At 49.0% G+C, this 12,019-nt stretch overlaps 1 pseudogene; it reads right to left on the minus strand.

The window, feature by feature from the left end:
* Positions 1–1,251: 1,251 nt before the first annotated feature.
* On the minus strand, positions 1,252–9,800 carry Nosip-ps1 (nitric oxide synthase interacting protein, pseudogene 1; annotated as a pseudogene).
* Positions 9,801–12,019: the final 2,219 nt, after the last annotated feature.

Consider the following 12,019-nt stretch of genomic DNA (forward strand, 5'->3'; position numbering starts at 1 on the left):
CCCCGTTCCCAGAGACACAGCTTCTGCTCCAGAAAAAAACCTACTATAGAATGATAGGAATGAAATAAAACTGTTTTCAACCATGAGAAGTCCAGAAAACTGGTTTATCTGCAGCCCTGACCTTGGATCACTTCCTTCAATAGCTGGATTTCAACTTAAAACTGTCCTCTAGAATCAAGAATGTTTCATACTGCCTCCCTTTACCCGCCTGTCAGGTGGGACTTGGTTGCCAACTCATGGTTGCGTGACCCAGTTTCTGTTTTGTGAATCTCTGTACACACATGTCAACTCAAAACTCCTTTCTCAGGCACTTACATGGTTTGAGATTTACCGAGTAAAACACCCATTTGTATATTCCCCCAGCTTTTATTTTTGCCTTCTTTCCCTTTGCTTAGGTATTGTAGAACAGCCAAGGACAACTCAGTGTTAACTCCAACCCACTCACAGGCCTGTGCTGCAGGAGCTGCCGACCGGGGGTGGGCTGCAGTCTGGATGCTCCAGTCTTCAGTAGGGAACTGCTAGATAGGCACGGAGGACACGTGTGCACCTTCAGACAAGTCTTCTAACCGGTCACTGAACAGCAGTGAATTCAGGAGCCACCTGGTCCTTGGTCACAGCCTTTTCTCAGCAGCAGGCTACTCTTCATTTCTTCTAGGTCTCTGTAGATGTAGAGATCAGGCACACCCTCTGTGGGTGCTCATGGGAAATGATACCAAACATGCAGAGAACATCCTGAGCCAGTATCCAATCCGTCAGACCCCCTGAGTGAGTCCCCTTGTTGTGGCATGTGATGTCCACATAGCCTAGAGCAATGGCGGGCAGGTTGACAAGATACTTCAATGACGGCCTGGTGGTCAGCCCAGGGATCAGTCATCACTAGAAGCCATGGCTCCCTGAAGGATGTTTGCATCTACTTACTGAAGATCCCAGGTAGGAAGCAGCCAGCAGTTGGAGAGGCTCCAGTGGCAGCAGCAAACTTTTACACAACTCAAGGACCCAGTGTTCCTGAAGGAGACGCTGACACCAGCAAGGTTCTCTATGGCAACGATAGCTTAAACCCCTAGTAATAGCTTCTCCCAGGTCCTCTTCCGATTTATTATATAGATTATGTAGATTACTGTTCCTTCAGAGAGTTTGAGGTCACCCTGGTCTACATAGTTTGGACAGTCAGAAATACACGGTGAGAACCTGCCTCAAAATTAATTAAAATTCAGTCCCAGGGGCTGGGGATTTAGCTCAGTGGTAGAGCGCTTGAAAGACCCCAGCTTAGCAGCAGTAACGCCATTTTGCAAGGCTGTACTTAAGATGACTGGTTCAGGGAAAGGTTAGAACACTGAGTACACAGCAGCTGCCAAGCAGGATGTGTTTGGTTGAAGGCCTGGCAACAGGACGACTTCGGTTGAGCACCTGACAATGAAAAAAAGCCCCGGGAGAGGTCCCACACCCTGGTGGGGGGCCGAGTCAGCCGTTATGTTCCAGAAAGGTAGCTAAGAAACTTGCCCCCGGGCTGAACCCTTGGGGGGCCGAGTCAGTCCTTATGTTTCAGGAAGGTAGCTAGGAAACTTGCCCCCAGGCTGAACCCTTGCCACATTAGAATCCACCAATTATATCCCTGTAACCATGCATCTGCTTCTGTATGCTTGCTTCTGCTCCCCAAAATCCTATAAAAGCCCATCCTTGGTTCCGTGGGGGCGCCAGTCCCCCGAGTGACTGAAGCGCCCGCAGGTGCCTGTGCCTGTGTATCCCGACAATAAACCAAATCCTCTTGCTGATTACATCCTGTGGTGTCTCGGTCTGGTCTTTGGAGTTGGAGGGTCTCCATCCCGAGGGAAAGTTCTCCCTGAGAGCTTTTCATTTGGTGCATGGGCCGGGAAAGGAGATCCTCCACCCAGGGACCACCGACCACCCACTGGGAGGTAAGCCGGCCGGCGTCTGTCTGTCTGTCTGATTTTGTCTCGTTCTGCCTTATTCTGTCTGTTCTGTGAGCGCTCAGCCAGGTCTGTTCTGTGAGCGCTCAGCCAGGTCTGTTCTGTGAGCGCTCAGCCAGGTCTGTTCTGTGAGCGCTCAGCCAGGTTCTGTGAGCGCTCAGCCAGGTCTGTTCTGTGAGCGCTCAGCCAGGTTGTTTGGAATTTGGGCGGGACGAAGAAGGAGCTGACGAGCTCGGACTTCTCGCCCCGCAGCCCTGGAAGACGTTCCAAGGGTGTTGGGGCCCGACTTTTCGGGGCCCAATCTGGGAGAGGAGAAAGATCCGGACTAACGGCACTCTGTCTGTATTTTTGGCTTTCAGAGGGCCCCGGACCTTTGCCACCTCCATCTGACTTTTTGCTTTCAGTTTGGTACCAAAGCCGTGCAGCACGCCTGTCTGTTGTTTGTTTGACTGTTGGTGTTGTTTGTTTTCTCTGTGTTCTAATCTTCCTTAGAACTAACATGGGACAGTCCCTAACAACGCCCCTAAGTCTCACTCTTGATCATTAGAAAGACGTCCACGACCGGGCACACAACCAGTCCGTCGAGGTTAAAAAAAAAAAAAGGAAAAGGGCAGACTCTCTACACATCCGAGTGGCCCACTTTCGGAGCGGGATGGCCAGTGAATGGCACATTTAATAAGATCATTATTTTACAGGTTAAAGATCGGGTCGTCCACGGACATCCTGACCAGGTTTCTTATATTATCACTTGAGAGAGTCTCGCCTTAACCCCCCCCCCCCCCGGGCGGAACCCTTCGTGGACCCAAATTGGCCTCCCCTCAACCCCCAGTCTGTCCCCTCTGCCCCGCCCGGTCCGCCGGCCACGTCTTCCTCTCTCTACCTTTGTGAAATCAGAGCCTTCTAAGAAACCTGTCCTCCCGGCAGACCCAAACTCCCCTCTCATAGATCTTCTCTCTGACAGGCCCGGCTAAAACAGAGGAGGCAGAGCCGCCGGCCAGATCAGTTGCCGGGCCACAGTCTGATAAGGGTTTCTCCCCTGTCGCAGGGAGATTGCGCAATAAGCGCGAGGTGATGCCAGATTCAACCTCCCAGGCTTTCCCACTTAGACAGGGAACCGGTGGCCAGACCCAATACTGGCCGTTTTCAGCAGCTGACATTTACAATTGGAAACAACACAACCCTTCTTTCTCCAAAGATCCGGTGGCACTCACCGACCTAATAGAATCTGTTTTACTTACCCACCAGCCTACTTGGGATGACTGCCAACAGCTCTTACAGGCCCTCTTAACCTCAGAAAAAAAAAAACAAGGAGTGTTCCTAGAGGCTAGAAAGCATGTTCTGGGAGATGATGGGCATCCCACCCAGCTGCCTGAAGACCAAACTGGGATTTTAATACAGCTGAAGGTAAGGGACACCTACGCCTTTATCGCCAGTTGCTTCTAGCGGGTCTCCGAGGGGCTATACGACGCCCTACTAATTTGGCTCAGGTAAAACAGGTATTACAGGAAGCAGGGGAAAACTCCCTCCACCTTTCTAGAGAGACTTAAGGAGGCCTACCGTATGTACACTCCCTATGACCCAGATGACCCAGGACAAATGACGAGTGTCTCTATGTCCTTCATCTGGCAGGCTGCTCCAGATATCAGGACTAAGTTACAGAGGTTAGAAAATTTGCAGGGCTATACATTACAGGATTTACTTAAAGAAGCTAAAAAGATTTTTAATAAGAGAGAGATAAAAAAAGAAACAAAGAATTGAGTCGAATCTTGGCCGCCGTAGTTCAGGGCCAAAAAAGGAAGGGAGATAGGGGGGAGCTCGAAAGGGGCTGAAGCTGGATAAAGCTCAATGTGGCTATTACAAAGAGAAAGGGCACTGGGCCAGAGAGTGCCCCAAGAAGCCTGGCGGACCCCGAAAGCCTCGACCACGAACCTCCCTCTTGGCTCTAGATAAAGATTAGGGAGGTCAGGGCCAGGAGCCCCCCCCCTGAGCCCAGGGTAACGCTTAAGTTGGGGGGCAGCCGGTTACTTTCCTGGTAGACACAGGAGCCCAGCATTCAGTCCTCACTCAAGCTTCAGGACAACTCAGCGACCGGACGGCCTGGGTACAAAGAGCTACTGGTGAGAAACAATACCGATGGACTACGGACCGCCGGGTTCAGCTGGCTACTGGTAAGGTGACCCATTCCTTCTTACATGTTCCGGACTGCCCGTACCCTCTGCTGGGCCGTGACCTGCTCACCAAACTAAATTCATTTTGAGGAAGGAGGGGCCCAAATAACTGGCCCCCACGGAACTCCCCTTCAAGTTCTAACCCTACAACTAGAGGATGAATATAGACTATATGAACCGGGACAGGACAAGCCACAATCCCTAGAAATAGACACTTGGGTCACGAATTTTCCACTGGCTTGGGCAGAGACTGGTGGGATGGGGTTGGCGCTCCAACAGCCCCCCTTAATTATACAGTTAAAGGCCACTACAACTCCAGTCTCCATAAAACAATACCCCCTGTCACATGAAGCTTATCAAGGTATAAGGCCTCACATTACGAGGCTTCTAGATCAAGGCATCCTAATCCCCTGCCGGTCGCCTTAGAATACGCCTCTTCTGCCTGTAAGAAACCTGGCACTGGAGATTATAGGCCAGTACAAGACTTGAGAAAGGTCAACAAGAGGATAGAAGATATTCATCTGACTGTTCCAAACCCTTACAATTTGCTCAGTAACTGTTCATCGATGAGAAACAGGGGTATGCTAAAGGGTCCTAACACAAAGGTTGGGACCCTGGAAACGCCCTGTGGCCTACCTGTCTAAGAAATTGGACCCTGTGGCCTCCGGCTGGCCACCGTGCCTAAGGATGGTGGCTGCTATTGCTGTCCTGATCAAGGACACTGGAAAATTGACTTTGGGACAGCCACTCACCATCCTAACACCCCACGCAGTGGAGGCCTTGGTAAAGCAGCCCCCAGACCGCTGGCTCTCTAATTCTCACACCAAGCCTTGTTACTGGATGCAGAACAGGTTCAGTTTGGGCCCGTAGTCGCCCTCAATCCTGCCACCTTGCTTCCTCTACCAGAGGAGACAAAACAACATGACTGCCTACAAATCCTCACAGAAGTACATGGAACCAGGCCGGACCTATCGGACCAGCCTCTTCAGAATGCTGACCACACATGGTACACGGATGACAACAGCTTCTTGGCAGAGGGAGAGCGAAAGGCTGGAGCTGCGGTCACTACGGAGGACAAAGTGATTTGGGCGAAAGCCCTGCCTGCTGGTACCTCCGCACAACGGGCTGAACTCATCGCCTTGACTCAGGCCCTCAAGATGACAAAAGGTAAGAGGCTAAATATATATACAGACAGCCGTTATGCCTTTGCCACGGCACACATCCACGGGGAGATCTACCGGAGGCGGGGGCTGCTCACATCTGAGGGTAAAGATAAGGCTAAAATTCTGGCCCTCTTAGAAGCCCTATTCTTGCCCAAAAGACTGAGTATTATACATTGTCCAGGACACCAAAAAGGACACAACCCAGAGGCACGAAGAAACCGGCTGGCCGATGCCACGGCGAGAGAAGCGGCCATGAGCAAACAAATCTTGCCCTTAAATAGCCCAGACCAACCCACGCCCCCACCAGTGGGACAAACCAGTTGGGTTTATGCCCATGAGGACATAGAGCTCCTAAAAAAAAAAAAATGGGGGCCATCTACCACCCTCAACTAAAACAGTGGGTCTACAAAGGACTTTTGAATTGATCTCCTTTTTACATAAGAAGATAAAAACCTTACTAGATCGAGAAGAGATAAATCTGTGTTTTTTTTTAATTGGGACAAAGCGATACAAAAGGTGACTGAGAGTTACAAAGCGTGCGCTCAGGTTAACCTGAGAAGGACCATGATTGGACAAGGAGTTCGTCCTAGGGGACACCGTCCCGACATCCATTGGGAAATTGATTTTACTAAAATTAAACCAGGTATATATGGATACAAGTATCTCCTAGTGTTTATAGACACCTTCTCAGGATGGGTCAAAGCCTTCCCCACGAAGCACGAGACTACAAAAATGGTCACCAAGAAGCTCCTCGAGGAAATCTTTCCCAGGTATGACATGCCTCAAGCGTTGGGGTCAGACAACGGGCCCGCTTTCGTCTCCCAAGTAAGTCAGTTGGTGGCCAAATTGTTAGAGATTGATTAGAAATTACATTGTGCCTATAGACCCCAGAGTTCAGGTCAGGTAGAACACATAAATAGAACAATTAAGGAGACTTTATCCAAACTTGCGCTTACAACTGGCTCAAAGGATTGGGTGGCCCTCCTTCCCCTAGTTCTATATCGGGCCCGGAATACCCCGGGCCCCCATGGTCTAACTCCTTTTGAAATAATATATGGAACACCACCCCCATTTGTCCATTTCTTTGATTCAAACATTGCTGATTTTGCTGACAGCCCTTCTCTGAGGGCCCATTTACAGGCCCTACAGATTGTACAGAGAGACGTCTGGAGACCTTTGGCCGCTGCTTACCAGGACAAGCTTGAGCATCCGGTGGTGCCACACCCGTTCCAGATTGGAGACACCGTGTGGGTACACAGACACCAGACCAAGAATCTCGAGCCACGGTGGAAAGGACCCTACACCGTCCTCCTGACTACCCCGACCGCCCTAAAGGTAGACGGAGTCGAGGCTTAGATCCACGCACCACACGTCAAGGCAGTCCGGTCTGAGGAATTGACTAATCACAACACTACACCCCAGACATGGAGAGTTCAGCGCACTCCAAACCCCTTAAAGTTAAAACTCCTACGTGGCTCCTCCTAGCCCTTTTGTGGCCTAGAGTCAGTGGGGAAATAAGCCCCCACCAGACAGAAATTTCTTGACCAAGTCGAGTGAAAGATTTCACTCAAAGTTAACAAAAAAATGGGGGAATGAAAGACCCCAGCTTAGCAGCAGTAACGCCATTTTGCAAGGCTGTACTTAAGATGACTGGTTCAGGGAAAGGTTAGAACACTGAGTACACAGCAGCTGCCAAGCAGGATGTGTTTGGTTGAAGGCCTGGCAACAGGACGACTTCGGTTGAGCACCTGACAATGAAAAAAAGCCCCGGGAGAGGTCCCACACCCTGGTGGGGGGCCGAGTCAGCCGTTATGTTCCAGAAAGGTAGCTAAGAAACTTGCCCCCGGGCTGAACCCTTGGGGGGCCGAGTCAGTCCTTATGTTTCAGGAAGGTAGCTAGGAAACTTGCCCCCAGGCTGAACCCTTGCCACATTAGAATCCACCAATTATATCCCTGTAACCATGCATCTGCTTCTGTATGCTTGCTTCTGCTCCCCAAAATCCTATAAAAGCCCATCCTTGGTTCCGTGGGGGCGCCAGTCCCCCGAGTGACTGAAGCGCCCGCAGGTGCCTGTGCCTGTGTATCCTGACAATAAACCAAATCCTCTTGCTGATTACATCCTGTGGTGTCTCGGTCTGGTCTTTGGAGTTGGAGGGTCTCCATCCCGAGGGAAAGTTCTCCCTGAGAGCTTTTCACGCTTACCTAGGAAGCGCAAGGCCCTGGGTTCGGTCCCCAGCTCCGAAAAAAAAAGAACCAAAAAAAAAAAAAAAAAAAAAAAATTCAGTCCCAGATACTCTCAACCTTCCAGTAATCAAAAAGCTAAAAATGTCGCCAGGCAGCATCTGAAGCCCAGGCAGAGGTTTTCCCATTTCCTTGGAACCTGCCCACCAGATGTTTCTATTGATTTTTGTTTGTTTCATTGGTTGGTTGGTTGGTTAGTTGTTTTTAATTTTTATTTTAAACATCATTTGTTCTGTAACTTAACTAAACCCTCTTGCAGTTGCTTCTGAGTTGAACGTGTCTTCTGTGCCGTCCTGAATCTGGGTGTGAATTTGGAAGCCATGGTCACTCACGTTTGGCTCAAGAATAAGCTCTTACCCAGAGGGGTGGCATGCATTTGGGAGGCCGATACAGGTGGTTCTCTGTGAGTTTGAGGCCTCCTGGTCTACATTACGAGTTCCAGACCAGCCAGGGATTCATAGTGGGTGAAACTCTGTTTCAAAAATAAAGGAAAAACTCTTGTTATTTAAGATGGAATCTTGAACTCAGAGAAGCTGCCTGCCTGGGCCAAGAATAACCACTTATTCCCTGTGAGGTGAGAGCTGTATTTCGTTCTAATACTCTTTTCTTTCCTTCTTTATTTTTTTTTTTTTGTTGTCCTTGTTGTTTTGTTTTTTGAAACAGGGTTTATCTGTGCAACCTTGGCTGCCCTGGAACTCCCTCTGAAGACCAGTCTTGGCCTTGATCTCAGATATCTCCCAGCTTCTGGGAATAAAAGTGGGTACCATCACCACCACTCATTCAAACACTCCTTTTTTCACAATGACAACATATTTTAATTATAGTTCTGCTAGGGAGCATTTGGAGGGAAGGTTAGTCAGAGGGGAGGGAGGGCCATCTAGCTGGGGGTATCTGCTCCAGCTGCCTGAGTTCAAGGCTAGCTGTGGTCACTTGGGGGGTGTGGTATTGGTTTGACTGTGTGGTGGTGTGCCAGGGCCCCAGTCGTTGACCAGGTGCTGTACCTGCTCGTAGCACACTTTCCAGTGGTGCTGGTGTAGGCACAGCCGCACCACATGTAGTCCACATTGTGTCCTATCTTTTTGCAGTTGAGGTTCCAGGGGAGGTTGTCATGTGTCATTAATTTTTTTTCCATGCGCAAGTTGTAGCAGGTTAGCATGCCAGTACCCTGGGCAAGGTGCATAGCCTCAGGGAGCTTGGTGCTCACAGGTCTCTGATACAAGGAAACCAAGGGTTGGTTCAGTTTCACTACTGCCTCCAGGTTTCTTTTCAACAAAGGACCGACCCTTGATGAGGCCCTGCATGATGTACATCTCTTGACTGAATTTAGTGTATTGGTGGTGAATTTCATGGTCTCTCTCTCTGTCTGTCTGTCTGTCTCTGTCTCCCTCTGTCTGTCTCTCTCTGTCTCTGTCTCCCCCCCCCCCACCCCCCGTTCACATCCAAGTTTATTAGGTCATGGCTCAGGCTAGAACATTTCTGCCTGTAGCTTCATTCCGGAGCCGGCAGAGCCTGTGCCACCACACTGCAGCACGATGATGTTGCGCTCTGTCAGCATATCATCATTCATGGGGTCCACCATGTCCTTCCAGATCAGTTTCTCGACACACTCCAGGGTGACCATGACCCCAGAAGGCTGTAGCACTGCACACTGTGTGACATTCCTCAGACTGTCTCGGGTCACTGCACAAACGTAGAACGTAGCGCTTACTGAGTGTGATGAGCACCACGTGGTCCACAGAGTCATCTAGCTATGCGAAGCACAGTGATGTCAGGTCCGATATGCCCAGTGGCTTCCCAGACATCAGGCAGGTCACGGTGCCGGACGGCTTTTCCAGCTTGGTGGCCTTTGCCTCATGCGTTCCAGAAGGGAATCCAGAGGGAATCCAGAAGCTGGGTAGTGCTTTGTTCTTGTCCTGGGCCCTGGCTGTTCACCATCTGTGTTGGGCAAGGTGGCAGGCTTGGGCATGAAGGGGTTGAGGGGCTGGCTCACGATGGTTGCCTCCTTCTCCAGGAAGCCTCGTACTTGGTCCTGTGCTGCAGCTCGCTGAAGCTTTTTCTGCTTTTCTCTCCGGGCTCCTCGCTGCTTCTCATAGGCCTTCATCTGCCGAGAAATCCCTTTCTTCTGGTGTAGAATGTACTCCAGGATTGCCTTCCTTTCATACAGGTAGCTATCTGGGGTGACCACAGGGTCATGGCAGGGCTGCAGAGAGAGAAACAGCAGCAGTCAAGTCCTTCACAGCATCCTGGCTCAGTCGAATGTTCTGGGTCCAATAGCCTGAGGCCGCTGTGTTGCTGGCCATGCCTCATCATCCTCAAAAACGACTATCCGATCTGTCGTTGCTTTAACTGTGTCCCGAACTGGAAGAGAGTACTTGATAGTTTCTCTCTTTAGCCCTAAAGTCATGGCCATTCTTTCCTGGAGACTGGGGAGCACAGGGGTTCTGTTCTGGACCACTGTCCTCTCCTTCAGCAACACTCCAGCGGTAACCATCCTTTGGAGCCTAGCCAGGCAGGCGTGAGACCTTCAACTCCAAGGTCTTACATATCTTCTGTGCTAGCCAGGTGCAAACACAGCCTCTTATCTGCTGTTGTTGATTTTGAATGTCTACTTTGTTCTTTGCCACCTCTGCTAAGGTCTCAAACAGTTTTAAATAGAAATAAATTTTGTCCTGGGTATAATGGCTGTCTCTGGAAGAGGGATGAGCCAAAGGTAGAAGTTTTAAAAAGCCTAATCTAATTTGGCTCTTAATCTGTAACAACCTAATTCTCTATAGTCATGCAATTCTGCTCAGTCTACAAGGTGGAGACCTTGTAGAATCTTCAACAAGGCCAGATTTTGCAGATTACTTTCTTGCCCTTGTCTTATCAAGTCTCTCCCACTACCTCCCTCTTCCTAGATACTCAGGATTGCTTGGGAAACACACTTCTTTCTTTAGTTAAATTTAATTTGTTAAATGCTAATAATCTTAAGAAGATTATTTTACATGTGAAAGAGCCAGAGTTGGGCTCAATCTAAGGCCAGTGGGGAAATCCCACCACAAACCTCAGAGCACAAGGGCCCATCCCTTCCAGGAAGAAAAAAAGAGTTGGTTTAGTTCTTAGAACAGCTGCAAGCCAAACTGTCACACAAAGCTACCTGTGACTCCCAACTAACCCCCCTTGGAAAGGCTTGAAAGGGCCACTGAGTCCATCTGAAAGTTGTTTAGCTCCACCAAATACACATAATACCCTGCCTAGTTACCATTGGGCAAATTCTGCCCCAATTGTTTGCTGGGTATATAACTCCCTGTTAAGAGTCTGCTTTGGGTTCTTTTTCCCTTGAAGTGAGATGACCCCAACATGTTGGAATGATTAAACTCCTCTTGCTTTTGCATCAATCACCACCTCTGCGAGTCTCATTTCAGGAGGTTCAATTTGAGCCTCACACATGTGTGGGTGTTTTGTCTTCATTTTACTTCTGGGTAGTATATGCATGAGTGCGTGGAGAACATGAGAGGATTTTGAATCCTATGGAACAGGAGTCATGGATGTTGTGAGCTACCATGTCTGTGCTGAGTTCTTGGTAAGAGCAGCAAGTATTCTTCATCACTGAGCCAACTCTCTAACCCTTAATTTTAATTCTTTTTATTATTGTGTGCATATGTGGAGGTCAGAGGAAAACTTTGTAGGATATTCTCCTTCTACCTTTGTATGAGTTCAGGGAATCGAATTCAGGTTATTAGGCTTGTCCTGAAAGCATCTTTACCCACTCAACCACGTCACCAACTTTTTACCACTTCTTTCCTTTTTTTACATTTAAAAATATTTGTTGTGCACAAATCATGTGCCACAGTTCTCTCCACTTTGTGGGTTCTGGATACTGAATTCAAGACATGAGCCTTGACAATAAAAGTCTTTACTCACTGAGACATATCCTCCGGCCCCCCTTTCTCCTCTTGAAACAGGTGTCATGTAGCTCAGGCTGCAATTCAACTACATGGCACAGAACAATTGCACTTCCGTGTTGTCTGCCTCGACCACTGAAATGCAAGAATTATAGGGATGGGCCACCAGTCAGCTCTTTCTGAATATCTTATGACAAGACCATCTCATTGGGTTTAAGAGTCTGCTTAGGGAGTCTCCTTTCAAGAGGAGAAAGGCAGACTGTGATAAGGGTTTTGATTATTGTGGGTATGGTACAGGGATTGAATTCAGGCCCTCAAAAATGCTAAACAAGGGCTCTGCCACCTTAGTCTTGCTTGAACTGCTGATCCTCCTGCCTCTGAGTGCTAGGATTATAGGTGTACATCATCATAGCCTGCCTATAGAGATTTCTGTTCTTAAAAGGGCCAGATGTGGTCATACATACCTATAATCTCAGCATTTTGGAGATAAGAGTTCAAAGCCAGCCAGGGCTATTTGGTGAACTGGAGCCCATCCAGGGCTATGTATTAAAAGAAAATAGAAACCATTATTTAGCCAAGGAAATAGGCAAAATAGAACCTCTTGGTGGGTCATTCTTTTTTTTTGCCCCCCCATC

This window comes from Rattus norvegicus, chromosome 1, assembly GCF_036323735.1.
Source record: "Rattus norvegicus strain BN/NHsdMcwi chromosome 1, GRCr8, whole genome shotgun sequence".
In the NCBI taxonomy this organism is placed as follows: Eukaryota; Metazoa; Chordata; class Mammalia; order Rodentia; family Muridae; genus Rattus; species Rattus norvegicus.